The sequence below is a fragment of the Leucopleurus acutus genome (genome assembly GCF_964270905.1).
Source record: "Leucopleurus acutus genome assembly, chromosome: 2".
NCBI lineage: Eukaryota > Metazoa > Chordata > Mammalia > Artiodactyla > Delphinidae > Leucopleurus > Leucopleurus acutus.
In genome coordinates, this window is record NC_139143.1 from 96,783,177 (window position 1) to 96,795,457 (window position 12,281).

The following is a 12,281-nucleotide window of genomic DNA, read 5'->3' on the forward strand; positions in this document are numbered from 1 at the left end:
GGAGCTGCGCTGCGCTGGGCGCTGCGCTGCGGGGGCCGTGCCGGGGCGGGGGGGCCTCGGACGGGGCGTCCTGCGCGGCGCCGAGCTTGGGGGCGGGGCAGCTCCCGGGAGCAGGGCTCTGGGCACTGCGAAGGAGTCTCCCGGGCGGTGGCCGAGCGGCCAAGGACACCTGCAGGCTTCCTGGGCTGCGACAAGCGGGAGCCTCAGCGCAGCGCCCCGGCGCCTGGCTCCTGCGATCTGGCGGGGCTGAGAGCCACGCCATCCACGCGTCTACCCATCTCCGGGAGGGGCGCTGGCCTTGGCCCGCAGCAGGGGGCGGGCGAGAGGTGGCCTACGGTCGGGGGTTGCCTCCACGCCGGTGGGCTGCGGCTCCGGGCGCTCTCCGTCTCCCTCCGGCGTTGGTAGCGGACGCCGCTCTCTGCTGGCGCCTTTTCCTCCCGGCGCCGCCTCGCCCGGGTGCGCCCTCCGCGGAGCGGAGTGGGCGGGGCGTGGCGTGGGGCCGACCTGGCTCGCTGCAGGGCCCCGGCGGCCGAGCTCTGCCTTCCTCCGCGGAGTCGAGCGGAGCCAAGCTAAGCCAGGCGCGTAACCCCCTCGCCGCCTGCACGCCTTGCGCGCCTCCGCCGCCGTCCCCTCCCGCCCCCTTCGGCCCGGCTCCCCGCCTCCCCCGAGCCCAGAGCTCCTCCCACTGCAGTCCGGCTGCCACCTAAGCGCTCTCGACCCCTGACCTCTGACCTGCTCCCGCCCCTTCTGGCAGCTCTTGTTGCCTCGTCCCCACCAAGCTGATCGCTTTGTTGCCGGTTAATTGTGGCTGACTGGAGGCCGGGGAAGAAAGAGCGGAGAGACAGTGTCGCTAGGAGGAGGCTGCCCCCTCCTCCCCCAGACACTGTGTTAGGGCCGCCTGACGACTCCGCCCCCAACTGGGCCCAAGATCCCCGTGGTCTCTATGCTTGCGGCCTCTGTCACAGTCACCGAAGCCCCCCGCGGTGGAATAAGGGACCCGGCGGCCTTGGTCAGAGAAGCATCTCCTGGTTTAGGCGGGCGGAAGGAAACCGTAGCCTTGGCGCTGTTATGGGTGTGGGGCAGGTTGCCCTGAAAGATCATTAGGTTAAAGCCGTGGCTTATTAGGGAGCCACGGCTTAATAGGCTTAATAGGTTGCTATTAGGGAGCAACCTCCTGGTTCTACTGTTTCACTCACTGCAAGCTGACTTTGCCCTTTTCCTGTCTCATCTCCCCTCTCTGACCCTGAGCTCTTCCAGTCCCGACTGCTTTTTCACCTTAATAGCTCCCACAGTGCCTGCCTCTGAGAACCTGTTTGCTAAGTGATTGAGAAGCTGCTGTACCCAAAACATTAGGCACTAGCCCGACTTCATTGGCCTCATTCCAACAGCAATGTCCAGATTCATTTTTTTAATTTGTTTTTAAGTCCAGACCTCTTCCACATCTTTAAATTAATCCTCTTTGTTTTTAATTAAAAACAAATTTTTTTTTACAGTTTCAGGCAAGCCTCCATGTCTGTCCAGATCACCGTAAGAAGGATTTTAAAGCAGAAATGCAAGGTGATTAACACACCTTCCCTGGACACCTGTGCATCATCTGTTTTCCAGATCAGGCAGTACCTGGCTATATTGGGAGAAACAAGACAGGGGCTTGAGGGTGCTCTGAGGAGAGGTTAGAATAGAAGCCCAGTACAAATATGGGGAATTCTTATAAGCAAAATCTTGTCATTAATGAAGTCAGAAAACCAAAATAATGATGACGATCTCTGATCTGTACTAACATGCAGAAGAGGTAAATAGCGTCCTGACCTGTAGTCAGAAACGCTCATTCGCTGGTACCCATCTTGTGTCCAGTCTCCCTACCCCTTGGGCCTGATGTCTGCATTTCAGAGTTTAGCTGGCTTTGAGTTTGCTGCAGTAGAAAACAGATCTCCCACTTGTGACTGGGGAGAGAAGACCCAGGACTGGCCAGAAGCTGGAGTGAGGAAGGAGGAACCACAGCACGGTTATTAAAGAATTGACTGTAATGAATAGCTTTAAAGTCCCATCTGGTTGTGTCCTGGCAAACTCCCTTGGGGTCTCTCCCCCACTTTCCATTCTTCAGGCTGGCTGAACTCAGTCATTCCAAGAAAAGGGAGAGGTTGGTGGGGGTGGGTGGGAGAAGTGAAAAATACCATCCCAGCATCCCACTCCTAATTCATTTGTTCATTCAGTAAATATTTCTTGAGTACCTACTATGTGCCAGAAGCTGTTCCAGGCCCTGAAAATCAACAAACAAAACAGAGCCCCTCCAACCTTGCCCTGGTAAATCTCCACCCTCTTGGTGCTTTCACTCTGTGCTGTTTGTAGATGGTGAGAAGCATGTGGGGAGATAAGTGGAGGGAGAAAACTGCCAGAGAAAAAGGAGGCCTGATCAGGAGGTCAGAAAGCTGGGGTCGGAGTAGGGGAACCCAGGAAGAGTCACTGAAAACAGAGGGCCCAGCCTGGGAGAGGCAGCGGGGTGAAAGTGCACTGGGTGGGAGGGCCCCTGACTCAGCACACTGCCCGGCTCCTGGAGAAGGGAACTCAGCCAGGCCAGAGGCCTCCAGAGAAGACCTCACCACTTGCTGAAGGTTTTATCCTAGAGCTCTGGGCTAACCTGTTACCTGGGCCTCTGTGGAATTTTCTGGAGGATTCAGCATGCCGCAGCTGGCCTCATAGGGCTTGTCTCCATCAATTCTGTATGTATGAGGTCCTGCTATTTCCGAAAAGCTCAGAACCCAGGAAGGAGAGAGCCCCCCCCACCAGACTGCCATGTGACAACCTACTGTGGATGGGTGGGTGCTGCCCCCTGGTGGTGCTAGGAGACCCTGCTCCAGACCTCACTGGGCTGCCGTCTTGGGAGAAAATGGGGCTGATAGGCTTCCGGTCAATTCCAGGACCTCAGGTATCTTTCCCATCTGGGACTTGGCCTGATCTCTCCCTTTTCCTTTCCTCCAAGATCTTGATGACCAACAGGCTTAAGCAAGACCACGAAGCAGTCACAGCTGGAAATTCCGAATTCCACAAACTTCTCTCCCTTTTCTCCACTTTCCTCCTCTGGATGCCCAGGTTTCTTCCAGCTGTCTGGAAAGAACATCCATCTGGGAGCTAGTTCATGCTGAAGTGTCAGTCACAGTGGGTTTTCCTCAACAGGAATAAAGGTATAGCAAAGAAAAGGAAGAGAGCAATGTTTGATCCCAGAGTGGAACGGATGGGGGCTCTGTCAAGCACCTGTAGCCTTTCTAGAGCCCCCTCGTATGAGGCCCTTGCTCTCTGAGAGCTGAGGCTGATCTGGCCAGTGGGAGGCTTGAGAGCCTGACATCAAAGCCATTTACCCTTCCTGTTTGCCCACTGGGAGCTTGGTGTGGGGCTCAGCCACTTTGAGGTGACAGAAGCTAGCCAATTTCCTCTCCATTTTTCTTCTGTGGACTCTGCTTGTTTTGAGGGGCTCCAGGCCTAGGAGCAGGCCCAAAGGCTGCCCAGGCAAAGTCCTAGCCATTGATACTCACACCTCCCCCTTTTGGTATTCCAGCTCCTGCCAAGAACCAAACCCTCTTCCCTCAGGTCCAGGTCAAGGAGCCAGCATCCTTTCCCAGCCTTCCCTGCTTCCCAGACTGGTTAATTGAATTGCTTTATCAGTCATCATCTTTGGGGCAGAGGGTGATAGAGCTTTTCCCCTGATGGAGAGAGAGAAGGGGCGTGAGAGGAGGCTGAAACCTCCCGTGTGCTTATCACTTCACTTTATCCTGCCTCCCACCCCCGCCCCCAGGCAGCCTGTGGAGACTTGCAGTCTCCAAATCAAATGCTGAGAGCCTTCCCATGAGGGGTCTGGGAAGAACCCAGACACAGAGGACAGCCCACGGGGCCTTGCAGAGGTCAGCTAGAAGGGCTCGGCACAAGGTACAAAGGTAGGGCTGAGTTGCTGTGAAAATCCTCATGAAGGTGTATTTGGGGCTCTTGGGGAACACCAGAGATGGCCTTTGATGGCCCAACTCTTAAAGGGAAAAGACCAGAAGGGTACAGGCTACAAGCTCAGGCCTGGCCAGGACTCAGAGCCTCATAAACCATGGACTTGGAGTCAAAGGGCTAGAAGGGACCTGATTGTCAGCTCACAAGCACATTCTCCTTGACAGATTCCAGCCCTGTGGAGCCGCAGTGAGTGCTGGGAGACTGAGCTGGGCCTGGGCTTGGGCCAAGGGTCAAGAAGGATATTGGGCCCACATGGCCTCTGAATGTAGAACAGTGCTCATGGGATCACGGGATCAGGGCAGCTAAGGGGACCCCCAGAGCCCTCCTGGCTCAAGGCTGCTGAGCTAGAGACCCAGGCCAGGTGCAGAGAGTGAGAGCACACGTGCACACACGGTAGCTCAGGGCCCAGCTGGCAAGACTCCTTGACACTCAGTGCTTCTCCATCTAGAAAAGTACAACTTCCTCCCACCTGGGCTAAATTCCAGCAAAACTGGCTTATTCCATTAGAGTGGTTAATTAGTCCTGATGGGTCCGGTCCCCTCCAGCGGCGTCCCAGGGAAAGGAAAGCAGTTGTCTGGAGAGGGAGACCAAAGTCTGGCTCCTCTTGGATACTCACGAAGCCCAGAGATTCTTCCCTGCTTGGGTCAGCCCTGGGAAGAACAGACAGACCCAGAAGCCAGCCAGCTCCGACCCAGCGAGCCCCAGGGTGGAGCTCTGCTCTACAGCTGGCGCCGTGGCTCGCTTGGAGTAATCCTAATAATGGTTGGGTGGTTGTTGAGCGACACACATGGTCTTCTCCCCATTTCCCAGGGTTTCTTCCCATGTAAGACCATGTAAGTAAACGCAGCAGTGTGCCTGGCTCCGGTGAGTGTGACAGTGACAGGACGTGCCAAGTCAGATTATTACTGCTTCTACAAGGCAGTAGAAGTACAAGGCAAGAGACCCCTGCCTGACCTCCTTTGTATATTCCCAGGGCTTAGCACAGTCCTAGGCACTCAGAACACTTGGTTTATACTTGATGCATGGAATTAATGAGGCAGTGGGGTGAGGGTGGGATGAGGGTGGGAGAAGTGGGAGCCCTCCCTGTCAGCATCTTGCTCTACTGGAGGGTGCGCTGGATTGGGAGAAACCCAGTCTTTGACTCCAGTTTTGCCCCCGCTTGGTTGACACTCAGATCGCTTCCAGCCCTTTGACTCCAGCTCCGTGGTTTACGAGGCTCTGAGTTTCCCATCTCTGGGCCGGTTTCTCCAACTATTCTGCGAGGAGGCTGGGCCAGATATGCACTAAGGTTTATATTCCAGTTACTGTCGCTATGAAACAAGTTACCCGAACTTCGTGGTATAAATCCAACAAGTGCTGTATTTTGCTCATGATTTTATGGGTCAGAAGTTAGGAAGGGCTGTCAGACAGTCCTTGCTTAGAGTTCTTCACGCAGCTGCAGGCAGATGTCAGCCGGGACTGCAGACGTCTGAAGCTCAGCTGGGCTGAATGTTCACCGTGGTGTGTGCATGTGGCTGGCAGTTAACGCTGGCTGCTGGCTGGGAGCTTGGCTGAAGCTGTCAGCGGTACACCTGCAAACACTCGGCCTCTCTGGCACAGGCTAGTCTCAGGGTAGTTGTACTTCTTAGTTGGTGGCTGGGTTTCCCCAGAACTCCCAACGGAAGTGGCATGACCAATTCTAATCTAGCGTCAGAAGTCACATAGCATTATTTCTGCCATACTCTGTGGGTCAAAGGAAGGTTTTGCTCACCCAGATTCCAGGGGAGGAGCATGGACTCCATTCCCTTGAAGTGTTAAAGAATTTGGGGCCTTTTTAAAAAAAGCCGCTGTATCCCTATGGTCTGTAGAATCCTTCTCCTCTAGCCCGAGGCCCTGTGGCTGGAGCTGGCTCAATCTGTGTAGCTGTTTATGGCTGTTTGTTGGGGGGAGCATGATGGTGTGAGGGATTGGGGGGACACCCACACTTCTGATACTCCCTTTCCTTAAAACAGTGCCTTCTCTCCCCTCCTTCCTTGGCTTATTTGTGTTTTAGGCTTTCAAACTAGCTCTGGGAGAATGACTCACTGCAAGGGTGATGGGGCCCCCAGAATGAAGCAGCCCCCATGGACTTACTCCAGTTGCAAGAAGGAAGGAAGCTAATATTTAATGAGCACGTATTATATTCCAGTTTGGAAAGAATTCTATACTGGATTCCAGTAGGTTTTCCAGAAAGAGTTCATTTTTTCCTCCCAACATCTCTGCAAGGAAGCGTTGTTATTGTCATTCTCCCTATAGAAAGTGGAGGTTCAGAGGTTCAGGGACTTGCCCCAGGTCATAGGGTTGGTGATAGAGTCATGATTCAAACCTACTTCATGCTACCTGCCCCGGGCAAGCATGCGTCAAAAGAAGTTGTCTCCGGGGCTTCCCTGGTGGTGCAGTGGTTGAGAGTCCGCCTGCCGATGCAGGGGACACGGAGTTCGTGCCCCGGTCCAGGAAGATCCCACATGCCGCGGAGCGGTTGGGCCCGTGAGCCATGGCCGCTGAGCCTGCACGTCCGGAGCCTGTGCTCCGCAACGGGAGAGGCCACAACAGAGAGAGGCCCGCGTACCACAAAAAAAAAAAAAAAAAAAAAAAAGTTGTCTCCCATGCCCCCCTCATGCCCTCCTCTTCCTCCCTGTCTGCTCTCTATACCCAGGGCCCAAGCTCAGCCATTCATTTCATCAGAACTTAGCTGTTTGTGCCACTCAGGCACCAGTGACTGAAGATCTCTGGCACCCTGGAATAGGCCTGTTTCGTGGGCAGCCACAAATTCTTTGGCCCCTTTCCCATCAACAAGCGGGATCTGTATGTCCTCCCATTAACTCTGGCCAGATGCTGTGACCCACAGAATATGGCAGAAGTGTCACTATGCCATTTTCCAGGCCCAGGCCTTAAGAAATTGACAGCTTCCATCTCCCATCTCTTGAATCGATCTCTCTGGGCACCTTGAGCCATCACATACAAGTCTGGCCACCCAGAGATGAACTGTGCTGTGGAATCCAGTTGTAGATGCTCGTCTGGGGACAGTCTGAGCCCAGGCTGCCAGCTGTTCTCACTGAGGTGCCAGCCATTTGAATGAATGTGAGCGAGGCTGCCTTGGACCCTCCAGACCAGCTCATCTGCCGGTTGAATACCACTGAGTGACCTCAACTGCCACTAGAAGAGCCACTCAGACGAGCCATACCTGAATTCCTCACCCCCAAAATCATGAGATATAATAGAACGGTTGTTTCAAGCCACTAAGCTTTGGAGTAACTTGATACACAGGAACATGCATTATCTCATTCAATCCATTCGCTATACCTATCTTACAGACTAGGAAATTTAAGTTCAGAGGGGTTAAATAACTTGCCCTAGGTCTTTCAGGAAGCAGGAAGCCTAGCTGGCATTTGAACTTGAACTTGAGAAGTCTGACTCCATAACTCCCTCAAACCCAAGCATTTGTGATATCGCTTTTTAGTGGATCTATGTGTCCCTCCTGGCGGGAGCACTGGCATTTCAACCCCAAACATTACTTTAAACAAATAATTGAATTCATTTTCAAGGAGTGATATTTTTAGCACCAAGACATTCCCCTGTTTAAGAGATATATGGGGAGATTTGAAGATGGGGCGTGGGGGAGGAGGGGTTCCCTTCCCCAAACTCAGGAAAGTGAGCGCTGCTGATTTATTTATCTTTGTGTATCCATAGCTTTCACAGAGCTTGTTCATGGTGGATACTTAATAAATGTTTGTTCAAGAATAAGTTAGCCCACAAAAGAATAAGTGATGGAGTTGGAGTAGACGGGTAAGTGGACCAAGACCTGGAGAGAAAGGTTTTCCTGCCATCTGGTGGCTATTCCTGGAACAACACTTTCTTCTCTGTGGCAGGAGAAGGAAATGGAACGTTCCTTGGGGGACTTTGGCGGTGTCAGGTAGCATCATTCTAGACTGGAGTGGAGTGCCGTGTGGTGGGGCCTCCCCCAGGATCCATACTTCTTGTCTCTTCCAGTGTCTGTGCTCCTTGAGGGTAAGCAAAGAAGTAGTGCTTCCCTACCCCCAGGTCATTCTGTTCTCCAGAGCTAAGCATTCAGTAGGTGCTCAATAAATACTTGAGACTGAAATTTGTGAAAATAGGCAATGAACAGTCTCATATTTCACCTTTACCTTCTACTGAAGTTTGCAAAAAAGATAGCTACCTTGAAGAGAGGGGCCGTTCTCCCAGAACTTAAGTGGCCTGCTCCTGGCAAACCCTCAAGTCCCCGGCCATCCCCCACCTCAGTCTCAGGCCTCTGGACACTGGCGTCTTCCCACCCTCAGCCCCTCCCCCCTCCCCCCTTGCAGAACTGACAGACCTAGATGGCTGTCTTCCTGGCGGTAAGGCAGGGTCGGAATTTTCCCTACGAGGTCCCGTACACGGACACAAAACACCATCCTCACATCAGACGAAGCCTCATTTGCCTCATCTGGAAAAACTTGGACAACAGCATATCTCCCTCAGAGAGCTGTTGCTCTGTGACCACACGAGCTTAGATGTGTGAAGTACTTGGAATCCATAAGGCTTCCTACCAGTGTATGCAGTTACCTATCCTGGACAATTCCTAGAAAAATAAACACATGCCCCTCTTCATCCTCCTCAGCCAGACAGCCAGACAGCCAGGCAGCCCGCAGAGTCCCACAGCGGTCCTCACCAACCCATCCCATCCAGGCTTTCAACCCAAAGCTGCCCTCGGGATCTGTGGCCTCTCCCATCCCCTCTCCCTGATCCCAGAGCAGGTCAGAAAGGCAAGAGGGGTTTGGTAAGAACAGACACTTTATTGTACACCATGGGGGGTGTAGAGAGGAAGGAGGGGCTCCAGGGGTGACAAAGCCTCATCCCCTCCCCTGGGCTGAGTGGTCTGGACCCAGGGCTCTGACCAGCATGGGGCACGTGGACTAGAATTTTTCTGAACTTGCGCCAGAACCGAAAGTGACACCTGGCATGTGTGCTTAGGATGAGAAGGGACGCTGGGCCCTTCTCCCCCATCCCCAGTCATTAGGCTCTGGTGAAGGGGCAGCAGGCCCCCCCAGTTTGGGGGCCTGGTGGGCGCTCAGGGAGTCGGGTGCGCCCCAACATGTACTCCAGTGGGAGGGGGGAGGTGCAGCTGTGAAGAAGCTAGAGGGCAGCCCCCTCCCCGTACTAGTGCAGGCCTGCGTGGGCCTGGGACCACACAGCTTCTGGGCCCCAGCCTCACGGCCCGTAGGCTGAGTCAGGAGGGCCTCTCCTAGCACTAGTCCCCACGGACTTTTTGCTCGAGGGCAAAAGCCAACCTGGCTGGCATCAACCTCTGTGCCCACCCGTCCACCCATCTGGGCCTCAGGCTTCACGTTGCCTCAGTGGAGTGGGCTCCCTGGGCAAGAAGCTGGTGACTGGGGCTGGAGGGCGGGCAGAGGCAGGACCAGCCGCCAGCGACTCTTTCAGGTACACCCCTGGCCTGCCCTGCTCTGCCCCGGAGTCTGCTCTGTCCCCTGTGGGCACTGCATGGACAGCACCAGAGCCAGTGGGGGGGGGACCCTGTGCTGGAACATAGGGCCTGCCCCTCTCTGGCCACGTCCTGCTCCTCCAGGGAATCTGGGGCTGGATCTCTCCGTCAGATGCCCTACCTGCTCTTGACCCCATCGGCCCCATCCACTCCCAGCTCCCCTGAGGAGCGAGCAGAGGTGTGTGTGTGTCAGAAGCACAGGGGAGGGGCGGCTGTTCCCCCTGAACACGGTCAGGGATGTCTCAAGGACAAACACAGGACAGAGGCGCAGTGAGATGACGCCCTCTTGGGGTCTCACCGTCTTAAGGAACCCAGCACTTTCCCCGGAGCTGAAGACATTGTGTCTCCAGTGGGCACAGAGAGAAAAGAAAATAAATGTGGGGACTTCCCCCACTGCCCTAAGACGCCTCATTCCCCGTTTCTGGCAAGCCCAATGGGGTGAAGGCAGCGAGTCACCAGTGAGAGGCATGTGCCTTTCCCAGGACGCGGGTTTCCCACGGAACCCTGCCTTGAGGCCTCGCCTGACGGAGCTGAGAGGAGAAGGAGGTGGCAGGAGGGCAGCGTGGCCTTCAGGAACGTGGTGAACACGGGGATCACAAGTCAGCACCCTACGCGCACCCACACCCACACCCACATATGTGCGCGTGCACACACACACGCACACACCAAGCTCGGGGCCCTGCGTCTAATGGCAGAGACGCAGCAGGACAGGGCCCGGCCTACGGCAGCCAGCTACGAGCACTGCCCAGCCCACAAGGACCAAGCTGACGGCCCCAGCTCAGCCGCCCTGTCACAGGCTGGCCTGATGGGGCCTGGTCCAGCCACACGCTACAAAATTAAAAATATATCAAATATACAATGAAAATAGATCTTTACAGCACTGAGGATGAAAATAGTCCACCAGCCACAGTATAATATTGGGTTTGTCATTTAACAGCATTTACACCCACATGTACAGATTGAATATACAATAGAAATAGAATGTATAGAGTATATATAGTAGTGTCTCTCCTGGGGCCTTGCTTTTCCTGTTGCTATTTCTGCTTGGGATTAGGCACAGGGCCAGGTAGGAGGTGCTGTCAGGTGAGGGGGCCTAAGGCGTGATGTGGTGTCCCAGAAGCTCATGTCTTTGTGGAGATGTGGGTCTCCCCCTCCCCCCACACACTCAGGAAGGATGGGTGGGGCTGAGAGGGCTGGAAATGGGAGCACGTGTGGGAGGAGGACGAGGCACGGAGGTGGCGAGTGGACCCCAAGGGGGCCGGGGAAAACCAAGGGACTAAGGGGTGGAGGAGGGACCCCTGGGCCTAGTGTGTCCCTCCCAGGGCTGAGAGCAGCCAGAGGCACGAGAGTGACTCAGGACCCTTTGTGAAGGAGCCAGGCCTGCCCCTGCCCTGCCCCCTGCAGCTCGCAAAGATGGAGGTTTGCTGTCCCAGCCAGTCTTCCTTCCTCCCCACCCCTCCTTCCTTCCATCCACCCATCCTTGCATCCTTTCATCAGTCCATTCATCTCTCTGCAGACTTCTGACCTCCAATCAGGTTCCAATCCTCTTAGCCTGCACTCCGAGGGCAGCCCTCTTCCGGGGGAGGCAAAGGTAAGCGTGGGTGGGGTGCCGCAGGGCTGGGCCCCAGGACAGAGGCCCGGCCCTCCCCCTGGGCAGCTTCCAGTGGCTACAGCACAGCCTGTGCCCCCCACACCCCGCCATGGGCTGGGCGGCTTGGGAAAGGTTTCCGAGGTATCCACACACGACGTGCACACCGGGTGGCTGTGCTTGTACAAGGAGAGAGGCAGCGGCCCAAAGGGGCAGTGAAATTATCTCCTTCCCAGGTGTGAGCCCCTGAACTCCAGGGACTGCCGCTCCAGGGCAGAAGCTGCCGCTAGCGAGAAAGTCGGGCCCCTGGCGAGAGGGGAGGGGGTATGCTTCACAGCTGTGCTCCAAACCATCTGACTTGTGCTGTGAGCCATCAGGTGTGCTCTAGAGACCTCTTCTCTCTCGAGGACAGAGGCAGAGGCCACGACTCTGGGCTCCCGGATGGGGGTGTGGGGAGAGGGCAGGCTAAGCTCTAATGGAAGTGGGAAAGGCTCTGGGGCCAGTCACTGCCCTACCAGGCAGGATGCGGGAGGACACCCCCCCACCCCAGGCAGGGCCAAGAACACTGGAGGGTCCACCTTGAGCCTGGGGCCAAGGAGCCCCCTCATCCCCACCACCCCCGCTGCCAAGGCTCATGCTCTAAACCAGAGGGCACCATCTGCCTCACCAAACAGAACTTGGGGATTTCTGCAGACTCCATCCCAAAGTCTAAGCCCTGAGTCCTGGCACCTCTGCCCCATCTCCAACCTTAAACTGGGCACCTCTGGAAAGGGACACCCCACCCAACCCATCCCTGAGCCACCACCACTACCTGGCAGCACAGACCTAAGGGACTCCAAGACCTAAGAACTGCAGGAGAGAGGGAGTGTGGAGTGACCCCTGGAGTGGCCACTTGGAGTCTCCCCTGTGCTGGGAATCGGGACGTCTGGGCGGTTCCAGTAACTCAGCTGTAGTTTGGTAAGGGGATCTCTGAAGGTTAGCTGGGTTGGGGGCCTAGACGGGGGGACAGAGCTTCTCCCAGCCCCCACTCAGATCTAGGAAGCAGAAGTCGGCTGGGACTGGGGTGGAGGATGAGGCAGGGCAGAGCCCCTCCCCTTGGGCAGAGGGCCTGGCCTGGAAGGAAAAGCCAGGCTGGGACACGTGGGCTGGCTGGGTGTGGGAGGTGAGGCGGGCAGGGCGGGGCGGTGG